Source organism: Pongo abelii, chromosome 14, assembly GCF_028885655.2.
Source record: "Pongo abelii isolate AG06213 chromosome 14, NHGRI_mPonAbe1-v2.0_pri, whole genome shotgun sequence".
NCBI lineage: Eukaryota > Metazoa > Chordata > Mammalia > Primates > Hominidae > Pongo > Pongo abelii.
Genome location: NC_071999.2, coordinates 31,242,495 through 31,254,628, shown reverse-complemented (window position 1 = coordinate 31,254,628; position 12,134 = coordinate 31,242,495). Strand labels below are relative to the sequence as shown.

At 36.8% G+C, this 12,134-nt stretch overlaps 1 protein-coding gene across 7 annotated transcripts in view; it reads right to left on the bottom strand.

The window, feature by feature from the left end:
- CDK8 (cyclin dependent kinase 8) overlaps nucleotides 1-12,134 on the bottom strand; it is a 153,805-nt gene that overhangs the window by 74,572 nt on the left and 67,099 nt on the right. For 2 of the 7 annotated variants that reach the window (XM_054528833.2, XM_054528834.1), the window contains exon 2: nucleotides 8,109-8,161. The exons of the other annotated variants lie outside the window; for them this stretch is intronic. The gene's annotated coding sequence lies outside the window, so the exon portion shown is untranslated. The remainder of the gene's footprint in view (nucleotides 1-8,108; nucleotides 8,162-12,134) is intronic. 7 annotated transcript variants of the gene reach the window in all.

The following is a 12,134-nucleotide window of genomic DNA, read 5'->3' as shown; positions in this document are numbered from 1 at the left end:
CAGTGCTCAAAAAGTTTCAGACTGTGTAGCATTTTGGATTTCTGACTTTTGGATGAGAGGTGCTCAACCTGAATAGTGTTCTAAGCACTAGAGAAAGAGGAGACAACACAATGTATGTTCAAGGTTTGAAGCTGGATAAGAGAAGGCTTCAGAAAGTCTACTTAAACTAGATTCTGAAGACTTAAGAAATTTGATAAAAATACTTAACAAACTAGGCATAGAAGGAATATAGCTCAAAATAATACAGGTCATATATGACAAACCCACAGCTAACATATGAATGAGGAAAAGTTGAAAATCTTTCCTTCAAGAACTGGAAAAAGACAAGGATGCTCACTTTCACCACTCTTATTCAACACAGCACTGGAAGTCCTAGGTAGAGCGATCAGACAGGAGAAAGAAATAAGAGGCCTCAAAATTCAAAAGGAGTTAGTCAAACTGTCTCTCTTTGCTGATGATATGATTTTATATATATATTATATGGAGTCTTGCTCTGTTGCCCAGGCTGGAGTGCAGTGGCATGATCTCAGCTCACTGCAGCCTCCGCCTCCTGGGTTCAAGTGATTGACCTGCCTCAGCCTTCCGAGTAGCTGTGATTACAGGCATGCACCACCATGCCTGGCTAATTTTTGTATTTTTAGTAGAGACAGGGTTTCACTTGTTGGTCAGGCTGGTCTCAAACTCCTGACCTCAAGTGATCCGCCCACCTCAGCTTCCCAAATGATCTTGTATTAAAAAAAAACTAAAGACTCCACCAAAAACAACTCTTAGATTTGGCAAATAAATTCAGTAAAGTTGCAGGTTACAAAATCAACGTATAAAAGTCAGTATTGTTTCTATATATCAAAAATGATGCAACCAAGAAAGAAATCAAGAAGTCAATCTCACTTAAAAAGCTAGAACAAAATTAAAATACCCAGGAGTAAATCTAACTAGAGAGATGGAAATCTCTACGAGAAGGACTACAAAACACTGTTAAAAGAAATTAAAGATGACATAAACAAAAGGAAAAACATCCCAGGCCCATGGATCAGAAGAATCAATATTGTTAAAATGACCATACCACCCAAAGCAATCTACAGATTCAATACAATCCCAATCAAAATACCAATGTCATTCTTCAGGGAGTCAGAAAAAATAATCCTAAAATTTGTATGGAACCAAAAAACAGCCCCAATAGTCAAAAGCAATCCTGAACAAAAAGAACATAGCTGAAGGCATCACATTACCTGACTTCAAAACACATTACAAGGCTATAACCAAAACAGCATGGTATTGGTAGAAAAACAGATAAGTAACCCAACGGAGCAGAATGAAGAACTCAGCAATAAAGCTACGTATTTACAGCCAACTTATCTTTGACAGAGCTGACAAAAACTTGTATCAGGGAAAAGGACACCCTCTTTAATAAATGATGCTGGGAAAACTAGATAGCCACATGCAGAAGATCTAGGCAAAGAATTTATGACTAAGACCTCAAAAGCACAGGCAATAAAACCAAAAACAGACAATGAGACTTTATTACACAAAAAAGCTTCTGCACAGCAAAAGAAATAACATAGTGAAGAGACAACCTGTTGAATGGAAGAAAATATTTGCAAACTATTCATCTGAGGGGACTAATATCCAGAATATAAAAGGAACTCAAACAACCCAACAGGAGAAAACCAAATAATCCCATTAAAAAGTGGGCAAAGGACATGAACAGATATGTTTCAAAAGAAGACATACAAAGAGCCAACAGGTATATGAAAAAAATGCTCAATATCACTAATCATCAGAGAAATGCAAATCAAAACCACAATGAGATACTATCTTACCCCAGTGAGGATGGCATTCATTAAAAAGACAAAAGATAATGGATGTTGGTGTGGACACAGAGAAAAGGGAACTCCTCTTACACATGGTGGCTGGGAATGTAAACAAGTACAGCCACTATAGAAAACAGCATGGCAATTCCTCAAAAAGCTAAAAATCGAAATACCATTCAATCCAGCAATCCCACTACTGGGTATCCACTAAAACAAAAAGAAACAAATATATCAAAATGATACCTGCACTCACATACTTATGGCAGCACTATTCACAATAGCAAAGATAGACATAAACCTAAGTGCCCATCAACAGATGAATGGATAAAGAAAATGTGGTATATATACACTATAGAATACTATTCAACCACACACACACAAAGAAGGAAATCATGTCATTTGCAGCAACATGGACGAAACTGGAGGTCAACATGGTGGAAATAGCTTAAGCGAAATAAGCCAGATGCGAAAAGACAAATATTGCACATTCTCACTTAACCTGTGGGAGCTAAAAAAAAAAAATTTTGAACACGTGAAGGAAGAGTGGAAAAAATAGATAACAGAGACTGGGAAGGTAAGTGGGAGGTAAAAGGGTGAATGAAAAGTAGTTAAAGGGTATAAACATACAGTAAGACAAAAGGACTAAATTCAGCTGGGCGTGGTAACTCACGCCTGTAATCCCAGCACTTGGGGAGGGAAAGGCGGGCAGATCACTTGAGGTCAGGAGTTTGAGGCCAGCCTGGCCAACATGGTGAAACCCCGCCTCCACTAAAAACACAAAATTAGTCAGGCATGGTGGTGCACAGCTGTAGTCCCAGCTACTAGGGAGGCCGAAGCAGGAGGATCACTTGAACCCAGGAGACGGAGGTTGCAGTAAGCTGAGATTGTGCCACTGCACTCCAGCCTAGGCGACAGAGACTCTGTCTCGTATAAAAAATAAATAAATGGAATACATTCAACATTTGACAGCAGAGTGGGATGACTACAGTTAACAAAAAAGTACTGTAGTTGGATGATAGACATACAGAATTCCCTGATTTGATCACTATGTATTATATACATGTAACAAATGTTCTCATGTAACTCATAAATTTGGGCCGTACACACACAAAAAGCCTTAAGAAGTTTGTCAGGAAGAGAGGGAGGCCCTGGGGAAATAAATCAGTAGTTACATGAGACACCCCAGGAAGTGGAAACAGTATATACAAAACTACAGAAGCATGGAAAGGGTCTGCCATGCTCAGAGAATCGTAAAGACTAGCAGCATGTAGTTTAATATCACTAAACATGCCACAAAATAAACGGCTACCAGTGACAGCCCTGAGGACAGACGAGATTTTAGAAATAGGCAGCCAGGTGCAGTGACTCAGGCTTCTAATCCCAGCACTTCGGGAGGCCGAGGCGGGCAGATCACCTGAGGTCAGGAGTTTGAGACCAGCCTGCCCAACGTGGCAAAACCCCATCTGTACTAAAAATACAAAAAATTAGCCAGGCATGGTGGTGGGCGCCTGTAATCCCAGCTACTTGGGAGGCTGAGGCAGGAGAATTGCTTGAACCCAGGAGGCGGAAGTTGCAGTGAGCCAAGATCCTGCCACTGCACTCCAGCCTGGGCGACAAGTGCAAAATTCTGTCTCAAAAAACAAAACAAAACAAAACAACCCAGAAATAGGCAAGTTAAGATGGGGAATATTTTATACCACCTGTCTCAAAAGAGGTATGTACAGTGTCCAAAACAAGTTAAGAAGATAATATTATATTAAAAAAATAAAGCTGAGGGAAAATGTGTTGTGTGAGAAAACCAAAAATAAGAGGATGGGACCATGATGAAAATTCACCTTTAAGAGATGGGAGGAGTAAGATGAAAATATAAAATGGCCGCAAAGGGTTGGTTAAAAAACTGAGCAGTGTTTTGGTAAAAGAGAATATGGAGCACACAAATCAAACTACACTGCTTACTAAAACTCTACTTAAACTATGGTAAAGGGAATTTTTAAAAGACATAAGGACAATAAGGATAAAAATTGAGACTGAAGATAGCATAAAAATGTGGAAACTAGAAAGCAAATGGACAAAAAGTAGCTGATTAAGAGGATCCAAGAAAACAAAATCAGAAGTTGACAGTGAAGAAAGCCAAGAACCAATTAGACTTACATAGCAAAATCAGGCAATGGCAGAGAATTGAGACTATAAGATACTGCTAGAAGTAGAAATGGCTGAATGGAAGACAAAGTGGAGGAGATATCCTAGAACAGAATAGTAAGAGACAAAGTGAGAGAGGGGCAAAAGAAAAACAGGAAAATTGGAGGAGCAGTTCAAGTAATTCAAGCAAACTTCCAAATTGAAAGACATCATTTCCAAAACTGGAAGGGTCTACTAAATTCTCATCACAAATAAATGAAAATGGGCCTATCCCAAGATACAATATCTACATATTTCAGAAAAGTGGAGACAAACAGTACATTTTACATTTTACAAGCTTCCAGTGGGGATGCGTAACAAATCACTTAGAAAGGGATCAGTAATCAGGAAACCTTTGGTCCTCTCAAAGTGAGTTTTGCAAGCTAGAAGTTCTAGACTAGCCTGCATTGTATAAAATCATTATATACGGATTACATTATCAACAGATGTGGTTTAGGGTTTAAGCTCTGTGTAGTAGTCTGTTATGGAGAATTAAATTTTCAGTTGCAAAGATAGGAAAATATTCTGGAATAGTCAACCAGATCAAGGAGCTTGCACCAGATTGTAAAGCAGTACACTACTCCTTTCATGGAAAAAGACATGCTTTAAGGAAAACAAAACAGCTGAAATAATCATAATCACTGTGTTTAGTTATATAGTAAGAACTGTGAATTACCTAAAGGCTAATGTGTAGGTCTAAGATTTAATTATTTTAAATATGTGATAATGTGTAAGATCATAAACAACTGCCATTGCATGCTGAGGTATGATGATTATTAACGGGGAAAAGTCAGTGAGAATGCTGGACTATGACATAAAATCTTAGGGGCTGTGCAAGATAATAACCAGTTTGGCCCGAATGCTTTAGAGATGTTAAATGAACAGCCTAAGTTGCTTTGGTGTGGTATCTTTGGTATTTTTAATGACCACAGTATTTCCAACTAGGGAAAGAAAGCAAAAGTTAAAAAAAAAAAAGATGGCTCTTAAATATATTTTCTTGGGCCTTAGCCATATTTTAAATCATTTTTAATAAAATTTCATTATTTAAAACAATTAAAGGTCCTAACAATTATTGTTCTTGCATTATTTTCTTTCTTTTTATTTTTGTTTGAGACAAAGTCTGGCTCTGTCACCCAGGCTGGAGTGCAGTGGCACAATCTCAGCTCACTGTAACCTCCACCTCCCGGGTTCAAGCGATTCTCCTGCCTCCGCCTCCCGAGTAGGTGGGACTACAGGCACCCACCACCACACCCAGCTAATTTTTGTATTTGCAGTAGAGACAGGGTTTAACCATGTTGTCCAGGCTGGTCTCGAACTCCTGACCTCAGGTGATCCACCTGCCTCGGCCTCCCAAAGTTCCAGGATTACAGGCATGAGCCACCGCACCTGGCTGTTCTTGCTTTATTTTCAAAAACTGCCTAGAACTATTTCTTACCTTGGATATCATGACTCAGGTTAACAACTGTATCATTTAAAACTCTTCTAGACTTAGGTCCCAAATTCAGAATAACAAAGCTAATAAAACGTATTTTACGCTTAAAACATCTTTAAATTTTCTGGAATGGCCAGGAGGTAACACAAAGATTTGCTCCTTTACCTTAAAAAAGGAAGGATAATAGAAATACTTAGATTTGGTCAACATTCCTACAATGTTATTTAATTCAAAATTATAAAAATTCTTATTGCTAAATTAATTTATTTGGTAAATCACAACAGAAATTTGGCCTCCCTAAATCAATTATATGCAAATAAAATATTAATGAATATATCTTCAATGGTTATGTACTTTAAATTGAAAAAAGGCAAACTCATGCTCATATACAAAAACTGGTACAATAACTACTTCAAATTGATTTTTGTTTCTAGATTTCAATATCCTTATTAATCATGGACAATCAAGGTACACTTGATGACAGAAACTAAAGGGCCATGTAGATTTGTCAAATTCCTCACTATTCATAATTACTATTCATAATTACACCTGCATAATTACTGACTGAATCTGTGTATTGTATGCCAATAGATGATCCAGTCTTTTCCATTCTATTAATTCTAGTTAAGATAATAACTTTCCAGGGCTGCTGAATCTTATCATTGATGGAAACAACTATCAGCTGTACATGGTCGTAGATTAGGTGTCTGGCTATTTTTGAAGCATCATTAGGCAAAGACTGCACTTGAACACACTCCAATGACTTTGCCAGATTCTGCTAACAACTAATGCAGCAGTAAAACACCTTGGCTCTGAATTATAGCATTGCAACAGATCCTCAAATTACTGAAGGTCTGTCCCAGCCAGAGACCTCAAACTAAAGATTCTTAAGAATCTTCCAGAAGAAGATGATCTTAGAGACAGATATAGCTTCTACCCAAGACTTCCGGATCAAGAGGAACGAAAGAGACAGCTTCTACTCAGGACCCATGGAACAAAGATCTAGATGGCCAGAACCATAAATTATCATGCTTTAATTTGTATGCTCTTATTTTGTGTCCAAGCTATTGTCTTTCCTTTGGTTTAAATTTCTGAATTGTTAACAGGCACTTGTTAACTCCAACAACGATACCTATAAGACCTTACCCATAATATTGCTTTGTGCATCCCTAGTCACTGTGTGTATGAGTCTATTGTCAGGCTACAATTTGCTCATGATTTAACTAAAATATGCAATCAAACCAATGGTTGAGATTGTAGCCACTTTCTTTTGGGTGCAACTCAGCTTACTCTAGTTCCTGGGCAATTACATTTAACTACTAAGCAACTCTTTAAATAGTAAACTAAAAATAGTAAACAGGACAGATACCCCTATGATGTCATACTTAGGAAAATTTCTGTCAACACCAAAACCATATTTAGGGACCATGACTCTTGGGTTAGAAGTAGAATACAAACTCTGTTAATAATCTCTCAGCATTTGTCAGTGTTAAATTACTCAAATGTGACCTCCAGAACCTTAAATGTGTACAGCCATTTTTCATTCAGATGACTCAACAGCTAACCTTAAAACAATAACAAAAGGTATACATAAAGAACTGACTTCAGTCCAACAACAGATGAGGTTGTCTTAATAATCTCCTATCTCCTAACAATGGTAAAGATCTGTATTTCATTGAACAATCATCTGAATACCCTGAATCTGGCCAAAAGGAGGGAATGAGAAAGTGAAATGAACCCCACTGATAATCATATTATTATTTCCCTAACAGATTGGTAGCATGGCCAGTACCAAGAGAACCCAGCCCTGCTTCACTCCTCCCAAACGGAATAATGAAGCACCTAATTCCCAAACTGACCTCACTTCATGACAATATCCAATCCAGATCTGTTCTACTTCCCCTAGTCTTTCCTTAGAATCATTCAGCCCAAGCCAAATCCCTATAAAGAACTTGCTCTTTTCTTACCGAGATACCTCACACTTCATCTGGCGTGAGCTCTCCCTTGCTAGAGCAGGCTAATAAGTTTTGGCTACAGGTGCACTCCTGGTGGCATTTATCATTTATCATGCCCAATAGTCTTACACAAGATTACAATGCATCAGAGCAAATTAAACAACACTTTCTTTTAAATGAAGTAAAACCTGAAAGAGCACATTCTAGCTAGTCATGCTACATTTTAAGGTCCCTTGCCATATTAACACATACTGCTTTTTTGATCATTCTGACAAATGAAATATACTAGGTAACTTTTTAGTTAATGATGTAAGTTTATTCAAAAGATTATTAGAACTATTAATTCTAGATTTGTGGGAATTTCCTGGCAATTTGGGGGAAGTTCCTGTGCTTGGCACTGTTATAATCTCTGAGATACGGCACTGAACAAGACAGATTCAACAGGAATTACTTTCAAGTTTCCTGGCAGCTCCAGATGCCAAGCTCCAAGAAGTTGCAAGGCTTCTTGTAAACCTAGCAATGAATACCTCTCCTCTGCATTATCTCATGAAATTCAAGCCAGGTTTATACTTCAAATTCATCTTTACCTTGTTTGGAGAAACAGCAGAGCTTAAAAAAATATTTGTCTTGGAGGCTGAAAGAAACACTTGGTCTTTTCCTGTCTGTTTCAGTTACAAAATTACAGTACATTATCAGAACTAGAATGTAGAGGTTTTCCATTAAATTACTTACCAATCAGTCTTTCTTAAATTATCTTCCCAAAGTCATTTGCCTTAATAACAACTCTATTAAGAAAAAAAAAATTAAACTTATTGGATCTTCAAGAATCATATTTTGACATTGATCATTTATAATCATTCTTTTCTCCTTAACACTCAGGCTAGAAGATATGGGCAACCCTAAAAACAGAAATTAATGTACATGAATACTTTTGCACTCAAATGGTTAGTATTTCCTGCTATTTCATAGATCTGCCTAATTTATTTCTACTTGGCCTGAAACATATTTTTCTTAAAAGTACTATTACATTCAGGCATGTGAATGCACCTGAACATTTCTGAAGTGTTCATGTTATACTCCAAGTGTTACTATAAATAAGTACTCAAGAGTGATGTGCTAATAAGACATCCTAAAAATGTCTTTGTCTCCTTAATCGACTTTCTAACATTTCTATCTTTTTAGTAACATAGCCACCAAATGAAAGTTACTTTCTACCCCATCAACAATACTAATTGTAAATATTTTATGAATGCTAGTTGTTGAAAAAATAAGATGAGATCTAAAATCATTACAACTCTGCCTCTCACATGGAGAGTCTTTATTGCACCATTAGCAACACAATGTTTGAGGTTATAAACAAATGCCTGAGTTTATAAACAAAAATATCTGACCACAAACTTTTCTATTTAAAGAAATTAATATACCTTCTCACTCTTGCACTCTATCAATTATTTCCAGGATCCTTTAACACTAATATTTAACATTACTTAATGGTTCTCATTTACATTGGTAAGGATATGGAGGAATGGTTACCATTCCACAGGCCTTGCTACTAAGAGTACAAACTGGTACAAACATGTTAGGGACCAGTCTGCCACAGTGATTAAGCACAGCACGTGTATTTCCTATGACAGCCAATGCCTCTGCTGATTATACACCACAGGAAAGGTTTCATATAGCTGTAAAAAGTACCATCTTTGCAGAGACAAGCACGGGAAATAGGTAACCTGTGGTATATGCACTTAAAGACACATTTAAAGAGAATACATGGTCAAAAGTCACTAACTGAATGTGCACATATGTGAGTAGAAAAATTTTATTTAAAGGAATGAGATTTACACTACAGAATTCTTTATATAAAAATTTAAAGCCACACTCAAAACTATATTTTCATGGACACAAGCATGGAAATAAAGATATCTGGGTTGGAAAGTGGGCTGGAAGAACATACACTGAACAAATGAGAATGAGGGCCTAATATAATGGGAGAAGACGACAGTGCTCTGGACTGAACTGTCTCCCCCCAAATTTCATTATGATGAAGCACTAACCCACAATGTGATGGTATTTGGATATGGGCCTTGGGGAGGTAATTAAGTTTAGATGAGTTCATGAAGGTGGGGTCTTCAAGATGAGATCAATGCCATTATAAGAAGAGAAACCAGAGAGCTTGCTTGTTCTCCCTCTCTCTCTCTCTCTCCAACATGTGAGGACACAATGAGAAGACAGCCAGGAAGAAAGGAAGCCAGGAAGATAGCCCTCACCAGGAATCTTGATCTTGGATTTTACAACTTCCAGAACTGGAAGAAGTTAAATGTGTGCTGTTTAAGCCACCCACTCTATGTGGATGTAGCCCAAACAGACTAAGACAGAGATGAAGGAATGAAAAATGAAGAACAAAGTAGGGCCTTGTACAGACTGACAATGATAATATGCCATGTATCGAGCAGTATTTTCAACTCGATTCTGTGTACCTATTGCCCAAAAAACAAACAAGAATCAACCATCCAGTTAAACGGAACTACCACTATCTAAATACAAAATTAGGGATTCCTAAAATTCTGTAGAAAAAAAATTATAGTGAGAGAAGAGCCAAATTTGGCAAATACCAAAGATATATAAAATTGACAAAATTTCAGTTGAATTACATAGATATTTGACAGTGTTAAACACAATAAAATTAACAAGACCTGATCAGACTTTCAGAAAAATCATGCAACAAGCAGTACACATGGGAAGGGATCAAGATTGGAGGGAAGAAGACTACTAAAGAACTGACTGTCAGTAACTTGAGTCAGATAAATATCAAAACTATAAATTTTGCTATTTTCAATATACAAATTAGCACGAGTGTAAACAGGAAGTGATAAACTCACCTTGGCTGCCTAATAGTAGTCCCAGATACAGGTAGAGTGTTTCTCATGAATTAAAAACTGGCAAGAAGAAACCTGCCCCTTTCTCCCTGTCTCCTCCCACTCACCACCCCATCCCCAATTACACACAAGATAGAAGTGGATTAAGGTCTCACTGTAATTAGGTAAATATGTAACATCCTACCAAAAGTGAAATAACCACACAGAGTGAGAAAACATCAGTATATGTCACAGTGGATGGGGGTGAATGAATGGGAGCATCAGCAGCCAGCGAATCTCACAAGGCAGGGTCATTTAGGGTCATCAAACTTAAGTCTTGTAGCAATGTTAATATTAACCTTTCCTATTTGAGAATTTCACACCATTCTTTAAAAAAAATTACTCTAATAAATTTATAAGCCCTAAGTTCTCCTAATTCTTGAACCAAATTCAGTGTTATTTGAGGGGAGGAAACCATGTCATTTCCCAATAGTTGGAAAAACACCATTGCCTCTAACTTTCCAGAACACCAAAAGGCCCATTTCTCTGCAAGCAAATATTCAATCAGTGGGACTTCCTGGCAGGAAGACCAGGAATACGATTTCTATAAGATGATGATAACATTTATCCCGAATTTTCTGTATGTCAAGATACTAGGCATTTAAGATACATGTTGAAGTCAGCATCACATGTGCTCTGCAATTATTTATATAAAATATCTATTTCACATGTCTCTAAGTATGTATAATAGGGTATTTATATATGGTCTTTCTATACATATATGTATGCACATGTAAATATATAAAAATAAATAGCATAAATGTGAACACATATATAATATATACATTTACATATCTGCATATAGACAGATAAAAAGCTACATAAAGATATACATGTATATATAGAAGAGAAAGAGAAAAGAGGAAGATGAGATAATTTCTTATTATACTTAGCTCACTGACTGCCCACAGTACTGTTTTTAACTTATAAGGCCATGAGAACAATTTTACAGGAGTTTCATAAAGAAAAAATATCATAGTTATATAGTTTACATAGCTTATTACACACATTGTCACTTTTTTTCCATTTTTTAATTGTGGTAAAATATGATTAACATAAAATTTACCTTCTTAACCATTTTTAAGTGTACAGTTCAAAGGTATTAAATACCTTTATCATGTGTACAACCATCACCACCATCCATCTCCAGAACACTTTTCACCTTGTGTAAAGAAACCATAACCACTACACACTAACTCCCCCTTCCCCATGCCCCTAGGTCCTAGCAACTATCATTCCACTTTCTGTCTCTATGATCTTAATTACTCTAAGTACTTCATGTAAGTGGAAATATACAGTATTTTTCTTTTTGTGACTGGCTTATTTCATTTAGGCAAAATGTCCTGATTCATCCAGCTTGTATCATACGTCAGAATTTCCTGCCTTTTTAAGGCTTACTAATGTTCCTTACACATTTGCTCATCAATTCATCCTTCAATGGGCACTTAGGATGCTTCCATGTTTTAGCTATTGTGAATAATACTACTATTATCATGCAGTATTTATATGTTTGCATGATATATGCAAACAGGGATTTATATCCCTCTTTGAAGGCCTCCTTTGAATTCTTTTGGGTATATACCCGGAAGTGGAATCGCTGAATAATACAGTAATTTTATTTTTAAGACACTGCTGTGCTGTTTCCACAGTGGCTGTATTATTTAACATCGCCACCAACAGTGCACAAGAGTTCCAATTTCTCCACATTCTTGCCAACAACTGTCATTTTGCTTTTGTTTTTTATAGTAGCCATTCTAATGAGTGTGAGGTGTACCTCACTGTAGTTTCGATTTGTATTTTCCTAACAGTTAGTGGTGTTGAGTACCTTTGTATGTACTTCTTAGCC